Genomic DNA, 13,917 nt, shown 5'->3' with positions numbered 1-13,917 from the left:
GTGAGGGACTGGGTACCTTGTGAAAGTGCTCTCTTAGAGGCAGTGTTTGAGGCAGAAGAGCAGTTTTGAGCTGTAGGTGCTGCTGGCTGTGGTGGAGATTTTCTGGGGCATAACCCACTACTCAGGTTTTTGTAGCTCCTGAGAAGGCCCATGGGGCTCGGTGTGAGAACATGAGACTGGAGAATACTGCCTTGAAACCTGGGGTTTGTGATACTTCATTTTCTTTTACATCTAGTCTTCATTCTCGGGCACTTGTTGCTTGAAAAGATCTGTCTTGCCAAAGCTTGAGGCTCCAGCCTGATGCTGTGAGGGTGACGCTGCAAGACTTGCTTCCTAGCTGAGAACCTGTCAGCAGAAGTGTGTGCAGGGTCCTGCAGTCTGGCACCTCTTGGTGAATACAGGGCCTGATTGCAGAATCGCTGCTCTGATGGCCTCTCTCACCAGCTGCTTCTCCCCGGCCATCTCAAAAGTATGCTGCCGTATGGTGGTGTGAGGATAAACATATGCTGAGCAAGCTGTAAAAATGATGAGTTACTTGTGTTTACAAAGCATTAAACAAGACCCAAAGTGGGAAGAAATGTTGGTATCTGAATGGGTGTCTGAATGGGTGCAAGGTGTATGCAGTGGCAGTGCTGTGAGGCCTCCATTGGCGGACCTGTTGCTGCAGTGGGGTAGCTTCCATGTCTCTGCATGTTTCTGGCTCTCTGGAGTGAGAATTTCTACACCTTTAGTTTAACTTCTTTAATTGCTCATGTTGGGCTGCCCCACCTGTGAAAAGCACCTTTGCCAATTCCTCTGCCAGCCAAGATATGCAGGTTTGGAGCGGCTCAAAGAAGTAAATAGCTTTTCCTCATTTCTGTTTCTTTAACCTCCTTTTCCTAGCAGGATCTTGCTTCTAAAGTAGTTTTGCTGGGCAGAACCTCCCTGGGCCTGAACCCAGCTCCTCAAGGGGTTCCCCTACTTCTGCAAATGCCCTGTGGATGGATGGGATGTGCTGGCCCTGGGGCAGGGGGGAAAGCTTCTTCTCCACATTGCAGTGCAGAGGCAGCTGGGTCAAGTCCTGCAGCATTCACTCAGCTTGTAACCTGTGTGTGACAGAAATAGAAAAGGCAGGCTCAGTGCTTGGAGAAAGCTTTCCCCTTAGGCAGTCTCTATCCTGCTGCACAGAAGCTCCTCCATTAAGAGGATTTAGTAGCTTTAATGATGCAGCTCATCTGGACTCTCTTCATTCCTGTTGTTGTCTTTATTTTAGTTCCCAGGGGATAGGTAGGTGTAATGTGACCCACAGCCATTAGCACTATCTCCATCTCCTGGAGTCCTCATGTATAAAACAAGAGGAGAAGCAGTGTTGTCCACTGCAGCTCTCTTGCAGCAACATGTCTGTCTGAGGTATGCAGAGCTGGAGCCTTCCATGGGGAAATAATTGGACACATGCACAGAAGGGGCTGTGTGAGCCACCAGCACTGTCCTTGGGAACTGCCTAATGAGCTGCTGCTGTTATCTAACAGCCTCCACCTCTGCCTGGTGCAGGTGTGTTCTGAGAGAATTAAATGAGGCAAAGGCTAAAAATTGCAGCCTGGCTCTCGGCTATGCCTTGTGTATTAATTTCATGCAGTGCCACCGCCGGTGATCCCTTGGTGCCCTGTTGGTTGCAGCGGAGCCTGTTTGCTCAGCTCCGAGCCCTGTTTGAAGCTCTGTGGGCTGCCGGGGCTCGGAGGCACTGCCATAGCTGTAGCTGCCTCTCGCCTCGGCAGGGTGATAAGCAAAGCACCAGGAGCTGTGTACGGGAGTTTGCCTCAGTGGCAAAGCCTGTGTCCTCTTGGGGCATGACTGAGGGAAAGGATGGGGCTGAGGGCTTGGTGGGAGGAGGGAACTGTAAAGAGGCACAAATGTCAGCTGCCTGGTTGACTGTTCCATTTCTTCTACCGTTCTGATGGAGATTTAGAACTGGGACAGCAGCAATTAAAAGCAAGTCAGATGGAAGTGCATTACATGTATTTAATTTGGGATCTGCTGCTAAGTGCTATGAAGGTAAATGGCCTCGCTCTAAGGAGCCTGGCTGCTGGGAAGGGCCTGCTCTCATGTGCTATTGGGCATGCTGTAAATAGCAAATACCACTAGCCCTTTGCCTCGAGGCGCTGCTGTTTTGTTTTGGTTTCTTTGCAGCACAACCTAGTGCAAACAGGTGCACAAGGCTTCTGCAAAACTGTTGTCAGGCTGTGAGCAAATAGCTGAGCTCTTCCAGTATAATGATAATCCCATGTCTATGTGTACTGGAGAAATGCTGATCTAGAAAGAGCTACATATGCCAGGAAATCCAGCAGCCCAGAGATTTGGAGTTATGTAATGCAGAATTCCCCTCACAGGTAAAAATCCCAGTTAAGGTGGAAAAGCATCTTGTACGCAAGCAAAGACAGGCACAAGACTTCAAAGATGTGATTGTGCATGTTGAACTAAGCTGCCCTCACAGCTGGAATTTGCTCTAATCAGTCCCTTCTGCTGCTGCTTCCTCTTAGTTGCCCTGGTGGCAGCTTGGGAAGTGGCGGGGAGAGGAACTAGCCCAGAGATTTGCATACCTGGGCAGTAACTTTCTGTAAAGCGGTTTTACCTGCTGACTGGCAACAAAGGAGGCTGTTTCCCAGGGTTGCCCAAGAGGCTGTGGTTGCTTGAGGCTGTCTCTTCCAACAGCTCTGCTTGGACTGCTGCCTCTGCTCATAGTGAGTTGCTGTCTCCTACCTGGGGTGGGTTTGGGGTCTTCTGAGGAGCTCGATGCCCTATGCTCTCCTCTGTATGGACAGGCTTGGTGGAAAGGAATGTCTTGTCTTAAGATCAACTTATTCCAAGACTCTGATTTGTTTTGGGCTATGTTGCCAGAGCAACACTTGTCTGGGAAAACTTCTAGATTTTTTTTCCTGCTGTGGGGGATTCTGAAGTGTGTGGGTGTTGCAGCCTGTGCTCTGAGTCCAGAAATTGCACAAGGCAGATGTTGAAGTGACAGTTTGGTGCTTTCAAGTACTTCAAGGTCTGCTGCTTTAATATCATAAGAATATACAGATCTTAAGTACCCAGAGCCAGAATATCTCCTGTGATGGATGGTTAGTAATTTGCTCAAGAGTCAGCTGTGAAATCCAAATTCACTAGAGAAACTACTATTGCACAAAATGGCTGCATAGTGATGGAAGCTTGAGCTGGACCTTTCCAGGGAAGATTCTGTACCTTTAATGGCATTTCAGTTTATGGGTTGCTAGGTGCACTGCTCCTAGAGGCAAAAGTATTCCTGCTGGAAAGGTTTTATTCCCTTGACTTTTTTTGATTTCTCCTTTGTCCTGCAGCTGGTCCCATTTCTTGTAATGGAGGGGTGTGCATTATGTGGACAAAAATTAGAGGGGATCTTTATACTCTGGTGTGGTTATCAAACATTTCTCTTGAACTAACATGTCTGGGTTTCTATGGGTATCATGTGAGCTGCTGTGTTTATCCCTTGCAGCTTGTAATCAACTAATCTGTAGACTAATCTTTGTACAAAAGGATGTGATTCTGGCTGGTGTGCTGATAGGACACAATTTCAAATATTGCTATTATAGTTGTGCATTGAATCTGAGGCTTGTTTCCTGCTGGGAGTGTGCTACAACCAAAGCATCCTCTTGACCCCTCTGGAGATGGTGCTGTCTGCAATGTTTATCAGCTTAGATGGAGGTCACTGGGGATGAGTCAGTCCCGAGTGGCTTCACTGGAACACCCTGAACTTCCCAATGAGTTTGGGTTGTGTCACCTTTACCAAGAAAACCATTTTGTCCCCTGGCACCCATTTTTCTGTCTAATTACTGAGTTAGGCTTCTGTTAACAGAGAACCTTAAGTGCAATGCCTCATGCTGGCTGAAAGCTAAGGAGGTTGCTGCCCTGCAGGTCAGCAAGGCTTAATTTTTCCCCTGCTGTTGTCTTGAATTTTGCGCTGATGCAACACAGCAACTCTGTTCACTGTTTCACAGTATCTCTGCTAGGTGTTTGGAGAACCTGGGGCCTTAAATTCTAAGGCAGCAGTTCTAAGTATGCACATCTTCCCTCTGCCCTCAAAATGGCAAGCAAAAAGTCCTCAACTTTGCTGAGGGATGTACCTTTACCAACAGTCCAAAAAGTTGCTGTGCTCTTTGTGTTCAGGTCCCTTCCTAACGCAGGCTTTGCAAAGAAACAGCATGTGGAATAACTGAGGAGCCCCCCAGAGCTGTGCAGTAAAGCTGCGCGTGCCCTAAGGAGGCTCTTGTGGCCAGTGGAGGCTCCTGCTCTTGTGCCAGGCAGCTCTTACCCCCTGGCAGTTGCTGTAGGGCCCTGTCCTGAGGAGCAGCCCTGGTGACCTGTGTGGGAGGCGCTCTGAGAGGCAGTGCGCTGCGTGGCCGCTCTGCCTGGGCCCTGTGCCATGGGGCAGGGTGTGCTGCGTGCCACCCGCTGCCACATGCGCCACAGGAATGCGAGGGAGCCGGTGGGGACACAATGGGTGCCCTGGAGAACAATGGCTGCCCGGGGCCTGCCCTGCGGGAGCCTGGGAACGGGAGGCTGCTGGAGGGGGGCCCTGTGGGGCAGGCTGGGCCCCACAGCCAGCCTGAGCCCCTGCTCTGGTTCCCTAAGCAGCCTCTGCCCCCTTGTCCTCCTGGGGATGGCCACCATGGAATAGCGCAGTGTGGAGCTGCCAGCTCCCGGCAGGCACCCTGTGGGCCCATGTTCCTCCCCGTGTCCCTCTTGCCAGTCACTTCCCGTGAGGAATAACTCCTAATCTGCACGGAGGAGCTCGGTGCCCGGCTGGAGGGGGGGATGTCCATGCTGGCTTCTGAGGGCTGTGCAGGGGGAGAAGTTACCTGTGGCTGCTGTGGGACGTGTGTGGCTCCCTCCCGGACCTGCTCCCTGGGCACAGAGGTGACAGCGCCAGGACTCAACTGAGGTCAGTGAAATACCATTACTGAAGCAGCATGCGAGTTTCTCAGTGTGAAAACAACATCAAATTGACAGATACCTCCTCAGAAGAGGCTATTTCAAGGAATGGCTATTTCAAGGAACAGAAAGCTGCTTTAATATCTGAGTCCCAGGAGCTCAAAGGCTCTTTTGATGCTGCAGTGTTGCCTGTGGTTTTGGAGCCAGCCTGTTTGTGTGCTCATTCCAAATCCAGGGTGTTGCTGCTGCCGAGCCTCCTGGGGAGAGGAGACCAGACTGTTGCTGTCCTGGCAGTGGTTTGGATTTGACCCTGTAGTTTATTTAAAAAAAAAAAAGGGGGGGGGGGGTGTTCCTGCCTTTGTTTGGCCTCAGATAGGTAGGGAGCTTCTTCCTAGTGCATCTGCTGACTAGCCAGTGCCCTGGGTGGGATCTTCCAGAGCATGTGTATCCAGGAGACTGTGCGCCCCATGCTGTTCCGTGGGAACCTAAACAGTTGCTCCCATCCCGCTTTGAAGAGCGGAGGCCTTCATGGTGGGGGGCCTGCTGTCAGGCCTGGCTTGCATAGCGCTGTGCGAGCTGAGCCAGGACAACCTTCGCCACAGAGCAGCACTGCTGGGTGCTTGCTGCTGTGCCCAGGGCCTTGCTGGAGAGCCCCATCTACCAAAGCTGTTGCTCACTCAGCAGCTTCCTGTGGTGGGCAGTGCTGTGCTCCAATGGCTTCTGCAGAAGGAGGAGTTGGCAGGAGGGATTTCCCAGTGTGTTTTACCCACCCCCTCATTGGAACAGGAGTCTACCTCTGTGTGGGCAGAGGGACACTCCCAGCTTGGTCCTTAAAGTCCGGTTTGAAGTTTGATGTGATAAAAATCGTGGAGTCAATGTGAAGTAGGAAGTATCTCCTCCAAGGAAGGGGCTGTGGTGGGGAGGGAAAGAGCAGCATGATGGGAGTCAGGCAACTTCACAGAATCACAGGATGGTTGAGATTGGAAGGGACCTCTAGAGATCATCAAGTCCAACCCCCCTGCTCCAGCAGGGACACCTAGAGCATGTGGCACAGGGTGGCATCCAGGTGGGTTTGGAAGACCTCCAGAGGAGACTCCACAGCCTCTCTGGGTGGCCTGTTCCAGGGCTCTGTGACCCTCACAGGAAAGAAGTTCTTCTTTATATGGGTATAAATTAAAACACAGGAAGTTCCAGCTCCATAACTCCTTGTCCTATCACTGGCCACCAATGAGAAGAGTTTGGCTCCATACTCTCTTTAGATTCTCCCTTCATGTATTTTTAGTTTCCCAAAAATGTGTCTGCATCTGTATTGAAAAGAAATTGCTAGCCTGAATCCTAATTCAGGGATTTTAGCTGAGACAGGATAGTTCTAATATGGGAGCGCTAACCTCTGTGTTGAGGCTTAGCTGATATTTGTGAATTGGTTATTCTTGGTGTCCGTTCTTTCTTTTTTTTAAAGAAAACTTTGAACTCTGCCCTCCTGTTCTTCAAGCTGTGTTCTGCCAAAAAATCTTCTAAAATATTTGTGCTCTAAATTTAGAAAAGGACAAACACATACAAGAAACCTGAAAAGGCCACCCAGCCTCCCTTGGTTTTGGTTCAGCTTAACCCATTTTCCAGACTGTAAGTGGAACACCATGTATAAATCTGGAGACTCCAAGGAGGCCCCTCCTCTTCCCAGAACAGACCCAGATTTCAAAGCCTTGCTGCCAAATTCCTGGGGAACTTAGGCCATATGTCTGTTCCTCTTGGCTTGTGGCAGCCCTGTCCCTAACCTGTGTGTGCAGTGGTTGGAAGAATGTATCAATTTTCTTCAGATGGTGGAGGCTTTAACTGCAGGTGGTAGGTCTGTAACAGAGTAAGGTTCTTGCATTGCTCCAGTTAAGTCTGCTGGGTAACACAGCAGTCAGTGGGCTAGCAAAACACCTGTGTGCACTGCCTTCCTCCTTAGCAACTAGGGTTGTCTTCACTGGAGTGAAACCAAAAGCCTTTGACCCTCTCTTCCAGCTCGCTCTGCTGTCAAGAGGCTGCTTTTGTTTTTCTGTCTGCTGAGTTTCCTTATTGTGGTATTGCACTTCATGAAACACCTAGGCTAGAGATGAAGCAGATTCACTGCAGCTTCTCTAATAACTTGTGCTGTGTTACTCTTGCTACTTACAGTGCTGCTTTTTATTGCTGTACGATTCTTCCTTTTCCTGTTTTTCCTCATGTAGAGCAAGGCCTTGGGGAATGAGGTGATTTGCGTGTGAGGGTGGGAGGAGAAGGTAGTTCTAGACAATATTGCAGTAAGTCTTGGAGACTCTTCAGCAGTCACTGCTGGCACTAACTCTTCCAGAATCAAGCATGGGATTGCTTCAGAGCCATCTCAAAGTACTCAGGTTGGTGTAGTGTTTGGCTGTCGTACTGCTGGTTATAAATACACGAAAGTGTGGTATCACGGGGGGACAGTGTGGTTGCAGGGGAATATTCTTGGACAGGGAGCAGTGACTCAGAACATCTTTGTTCTCAAGAGAACAAAAAGAGGGGCTGCCTGAGACAAACGCCCTTTTATCCTGGATTTCTTGTATTCGTGGAGTTCTCTCTTCATTCATGCCTGCTGGTAGTCTCGAGCAGTATCCTGATCTGAAACTCAGGATATTGTGCAATAGCTGTCCATGCACAGCCTGCGATGACACTCATCTTGCAAACCCCCAACTCTGCTGAAGCGCAGGGTGTCGTGTTGAGTGTGACCTCAGGACACACTGACGGGCAGTGACGCTTCTCCTCGGCAGAAGGCAGCGGGTGCAGAGACTATGTCTGGCCATAACCTTTCACAGCTGTGCTGTTCTCTTGTGAATTGCTCTGGCTTGCTGAGTTTGGAAATCCCTTGCTTAGCTGTACCTATCAGCTTCTAGCAAACTGGTTTTGTTTGACTAGCGGAAGCCCCTGGAATTTCTTTCCTTGCCCATCCTGATATGAGTGTCTGGGAGAGACAGGTTACTTTATGCAAGTAAAGAGACACATAGTTAATATGACACTAGAGGACTTTACCTTATGGGCTTCCTGGGTCAGGAGGTTCAAATTCCTGGTCCAATCCTGGATGGAGCAGGAGTCCTGTACTTTCAACTCTCAGCATTGGCAGCAATGCAAGAGGGTTTTTTTATTCAGGCTTTAGTCAAAGGGCCATGGTTATGGTGGAGATCTTGACTAAGATTATAGCTGCTTATCTGCAGCCTTCTGTAGTCAGGCCTAGCAGTGGTGACATGCTTGCTGGGAAAAGGAGTGACTCAGTGGCATGAGGAGCTGTAGGTGGGCAGCTGGTGAGTGACGAGGGTGCTGCAGGGTGCTTGGTAAGGATGCCTGTGATGGCAAACAGTAAGGAACTTGTTCATGTGAACAAACCAAAGTTGCACCTCTGTGTGGGCTGGGCACTTCCTGTGCTCATGGGACTTAGGTGAATTCCTAGACATGCTGGGTCTGCAGTACATGTCCCTTTCTGCTCGATCTGTGAGGCTGGCATGTTAAAACCTTGGGTTCTTCAGATCAGTGCCTTACTATCAGCAAAGGGTCTGCTACAATGGGTGTGATATGAGTAAAGAAGATGAGCAGCCTGCGTCTTCTGTTGCTCAAGATAGCTGACTTGAATAGTGGTGCCTCTCAGCCATTGAGAACAACATGCCAGAGGTCCCTCTCTGCTTGCTATGTGGTGGTTTTCTTGTTCTTTCCTTCAGCAACCTGAAATACTGTGGATGGACCCTGGGGGAAAAAGCCCTTGGGCAGGGTCCTGGTGCCAGAAGCTGTATCCACCCCTCAGTGAGCTCATGCCTGGCAATGTGGGACCTTAATGCTCTGGTTAATGGACAGCTGGCCCAGTAGAGAGACTCCAGCCCCAGGAGAATGAAGAATTGCTCTTTTCTCCTAGGCATTTCTGGATGGTGAATTACTACTGTTTAGCTTTTAGCAGTCCTTGGCTCCAGTTATCAACTAAATGAGTTACTCAAATGTCTGCTGCAGTTGAGAGCCAAGCTCTATCCACCATCTATATCTGTGGAGAAAAGGGTGCAGCCATAAGGCTTCATAGGGGCTGAGTGGAGGTACAGAAAGAAGTTTAGTTCCTATTCAAGCTGATGAATTAGGGAAAACTTCTCATTTCTACAGTAAAGCTACTCCTTTTGGTCCCTCATTTCACCCTTCTTCATTTCTGGAAAGAAACCAAGGATTTGGGAAGCTTCATTTCCCAGCTGAGGCAAATCCCCATAACTTCTTGGAAACAGGTTTCACGTGGGTGTTAGTTTAAACACCCTCTAGTTATCTGCTCTGGGATCTCAGAAAATGAAAGGAACTGTGAAAAACAGTTTGCTTCAAAAGATAGCTCAACACACAGTTCTCAGCCCCTTGTGCTTTGTGGGAGGAGGAGGCAGAAGATAAAAATACCATGTAGTTCCTGCTGCAGAGCCTGTGAATCTGTAGCTAGAGAAAGGCTTGTTCTGTAGCAGTGGCTGACCTGCACTCGGCTACTTGGGCAGGGCAGAAAGGCTGCTGCCAGCCTCAGGAGGACCCTAAGCAAAGGGGCATTTGGGGAGGTTTTGCACCACTTCTTGGATGGTAACTCAGAGGTCAAGGGCCCTCCCTTTCCTAGGAAGGGAGGCTGGGGATGCTCTCCCTGCGGGGGCTGTGCTGGGGGCTGCTGAACGCTCACACTTGGCAGTGCTGCAGCTGCAGGCCCTGCACAGCAGCCCCATCTCTGTCTCCTTGTCCCCTGCGTGGAGCGAGACAGCGCTGTGGCCAATGCCTTCCACAGGGGCAGCTGGCAGAGGCCTCTCTGCAGAGGTTAAGTTTACAGCGTTACTGCTCCACTGAAAAACAAAGCTGGACTAGTCTCGTTTTGGAAGCTGTTAAAGAGCCAACATAGTCAAGTGACAGAGTTGCCCAACCAGTTTTCTGTAATCGATGCATTTTTACTGCAGCATGTGCTGTTTTTAGGCAGTGTGGAAGTCTCTTTCTGGACTTCACTTGCAGTGTTTGTTTTGAAAATATCTTTCTAATATAAGATAATCAAAAAGAGAAAAATCCACCCAGCTGTATTTCTTGTGTATTTTTTTCTTCTGATACTCCTAGTAAGTGTGTGTTTTTTTTTTTTTTTTTTTGTGGAGGTGGAGGAGGGAGAGATGATGTCTGGGATAGTTATTGCTGTGTGCTTTTTTCTTTTTCTTTCATTTTCCCCTTTCCTCTCTGTGCTAGCAGACACTGGTGTTTTACTGTATGGAAAAAATTGCTTAAGTTGAGGAAATAGTCCTGCAAATAGACTGTCATGCTGTGCAAGCATGAGTGTAAAGACTGAAAATAGCAAAGAACTTTCTCAATTTCCCAGTTGTGGGAACTGACCTGCTTAAATATTGGCTTTAAAATTGAAGTGTTAAATCCAGATGTTTTTAATCTGATTGCATCCTTGTCAAATATAGAGTTACTTCTCTTGGTGCTTCTAAACACATCTCTCTGATGCTCATGTGTAGTCTGGTTTCTATAACACTGGTTTATAAACCTTATCGCTTCCTCTCGAGCATCAGATTGCATCTCTAAAATATCTCCCACCAGCGCCCAAATTCACATCATCTACTTGCTGCTTTGTTGTGAAACGTGCTGGAGAATCTCTGCAATACTAGACAGTTCCGCGGCTGCTTTCTAATTGGTATCTCAACTAGATGACACTGCTACTTGTCAGACTATTAACATAACAGTATCTTAATTACTAGCATCAAACAGAAAAGCTGTATGTCTTATCAGGTGCACTAGGAGCAGATCTGCCTCAGCAGGTTATGTTGATGCTGCTTCTGTGAGTGTTTCCAGCAATGTTCCTGCAGTACTTGCAGCAACTCCTTTTGCTGCGGTTCGTGACGCGCTGCAGGGGTGGCCAGTGCGCAGTCCCTGCGTGCAGCCCTGGCTCTCCAACTTGCAGGTGTTTCACAGCAGGCTGCAGTGCTGTGTCCCGGTGCCTGTTGGGACTCTGCCTGGCGAGATCAAAGTCTGTTGGCAGCTCAGTGTTCACAGGCTGATACAGCTGTCCCTCCTATCTCTTGGCTCTGCCCTTCGTGGTGCACTTAGCCCTCAGCACAATCTCTTCTAGTTAGAAGGCAGAGACTTCTACTTAAGAAGCAATTATCTACTTAATAGATGGAATAAGAGACAAGTGTTGTTCAGCATGAACTTTCTGTCCACATAATATAAGCTGGGAAAGCAAGAGCAAGGAAGAAACAGTGTTTAGCTCATCCTGACACTTTCTTCTAGAAATTTTTGTTAGAAAAGAAACTATAGCTGTCAGTGACAACCATTTATCTGCCTTTATGCCTTTATCTGCCTCCACAGCAGTGGTCTTAGTTGAGAAGATAATTCTAATTAGCAGCCCTAATTTCACCCTCTCCCCTCATCCTCACATCCTGCTGTTGGTGTGGAACTCAAAGGGATGCTGTTGGGAAAATCTCTATTGTGATTCTATTTTCAGGCTTGCTAAACAGCTGGTATTATCTCAGTGGCGTTTAAACAAATTCAGTGAATTTAGACCTAGATTTGTTTTTTCCTGGCTCCACAGTTACTTGTTTGCCAGAGACAAGATGTACTTCCCAGGTGTGTGAAGAGTCCAAGGCCAATGAATGTTCATATGAACAAGATGAGCTCCAACAGATTTTTTGCATGTTAACAGGACAGTGACTTTGGTCTTCCCTGCCCTTAGGGTAATGCCGCACCTTGTAAACAAAAGACTCGGTGATTCTGTGGTTATTCATTAACAGGTACTGTAGAACTGTTGTGTGAAGCTGTTGCTTCCCATCACTGGTGACCAGGAGCCCTTTGCATTGCCAAGTCATAGCTGCTCTTGTGTGTGGGTGGAGAGACACTCCCTGTCTCCCAGGGCTTTGGGAGGTAAAGACTTGAAATCCCATGAAAGTTAGGCTGCATTTAGGCCAAATGCCACTTAAAAGGGGCCTTCTGAGCTGCCTCTTCTCTAGCTCTTCTTGCATGCAGGTGTCAGGCATGGAGCTGAATGTAGGAATGACTATTTAGCAAATGATTTCCAATCCTCAGCTGGCTTCTGTGCATCTCTAGCCTGGAACAGCTGATGGTGGTTCTGATTTCTGTGTTAGAATGAGCTGTGCAGCTGCCTCTTCCAACTCTGCCAGGAAGCAAGTTCCCCTAAAGAGCAACTGCTCTGGCCTTAATATTGCCATTGACTTTAGATAGGCTAACATGCAGGTAAGCAAGTTTATGGAATCAACAGCTTACTGATCTTCTGGTTCACCAAATGGTCAGAGCCAGTTCTGTGGCCAGAATATGACCTGCAGCCACTGTTAGGGCAAAAGGGTCTGGGGGAGAGGGGACAGCTTCTTCCAGGCTACATACATGCACTCAAATGTGTCCCCTCCCCTGCTTGATGCAGAGTGGTTGGAGCTGACCTTCGGAGCTCACTGCTCTTGTGTGTGTTTGCTCTCCGAGTTCAGGGGACCTTTGCACTTGCCTGTAAACCACACTGTGGTGACTACTTCCACAAGCTGATGGCCTCTGGCTTGTGTGAAGGTTGTTGCAGCCGCCTTTGCTGCTGCTCTTGTAACTGAGCCCCTTATTTGTGCAGTACAGTAACCAGGCAGCTTAGGAGCTTCAGCTGTCAGAGCTGAGCAGGAGGAAAGGTGTCTTGCAGGAGCAATAGGATGATGCTGCAAATGAAGACTGAACATCTACCAGGGGAGCTGCAGACCTGTACGGTGCTGGTTGGAGCCAAGTGTCATAAACCTCACTTCAGCGAGCGTAAAACATACAGTGCCTGCTAGGTGGGAGCAGCAGAGCATCCGTTTCAAGAGAGCAGAATTACAATTAAAAATTAACCTTGCCTCCCAGCCCCTCTGATGTGGCTGTGACATCCGTGCACAGGCTCCTCCTCCTGTGCAAGGGGTTGGTCACAGCTTGTGGTGCTGCTTCTCGTGTGTCCTGTGAGGGAGAAGCGTTCAGGTTTCCTGGTCTCGCCATTCTTTGCCATGGTCACCTCTTGCAGGAAGGGTTTTGAAGTATCCACAGACTCCTGTTACAAAAACAAATGAATCCCTGAGCTGTGACAAGGCTCTTCTGCTGTCACTAACAAAGCAGGCCTCTGTTTGCCTCTCCTCAGCTGTGTCCTGGATTTTGTGCTCCACATACTGTTTTTGCTGCTTTCCCTTTCCCTGGGAGAGGGACAAGCCTGGAAGCTGGAGGTGGTGAAGGAGGCAGGGCTCTCGATGCCTGCTTAGCCCGTGCAGACCTGAGTGTTGATCCTCCCCTGTGGGGAACCCCAAGGACCTTGTGCAGTTAATGCCCTCCTGGGATTAGTTCTCACTGCAGGTTTAAGGGCTGAAGCCAGGCTAAGACCTAGGATTAAACTGCACAGAAGCAGACTAGGTTGTTTGACAACCAAGTTTTAACTGCAGCAGTGCCTCCAAAGAGCCAAGAGATGCAGAAATAATCCTTCATACCATGAGGGTATGGGCAGGGAGGGGCTAGGAGAACTGTTACATATGCTGAAGTACAGTTTCTCATGAAATCACCTGGAGAATGGTGTTGAAAACTGGAGGCATGTGGGCAGGACTGTTGAAAAGAAAGGGTGGGTCAGCTTAGTTAAAAACAAAAATTCAAATGGTCAAAGCAGTTGGGGTGGAGAGGAAAGGGAGGAAGCAAAGAGCCCTGGCAGACAACCAGTGAAATGAAAGAGCTGGAGAGTCCCCACGCTGCGTGTTCGCAGGCCCTGCTGCAGGATGTTAGACTCGGAACTTGGCCGGCTTTAAAAGGCGCCTGTTCAGCTCGGACTGCTGCAATATGTGGCCAGCAGTGCCTGATGGGACTCCAGGGTTTAACCAAGTGCTTAACTGCTTAGGGTAAGAGTGAGAGCAGTATGGGCAGAGCATGGGGGTCACTCTGCTCTGGAGTGGCTTGTTGAAGGAACTACTGGAATTATATGGTCCACAGACAGGAGCGGTTGTGGTGACTCCAAACTCCCCT

The sequence above is a fragment of the Tinamus guttatus genome, unplaced genomic scaffold (genome assembly GCF_059628265.1).
Source record: "Tinamus guttatus ecotype Peru unplaced genomic scaffold, ASM5962826v1 Tinamus_guttatus_pri_ptg000240l, whole genome shotgun sequence".
Classification (NCBI taxonomy): domain Eukaryota; kingdom Metazoa; phylum Chordata; class Aves; order Tinamiformes; family Tinamidae; genus Tinamus; species Tinamus guttatus.
This window is presented reverse-complemented; position numbering follows the sequence as displayed.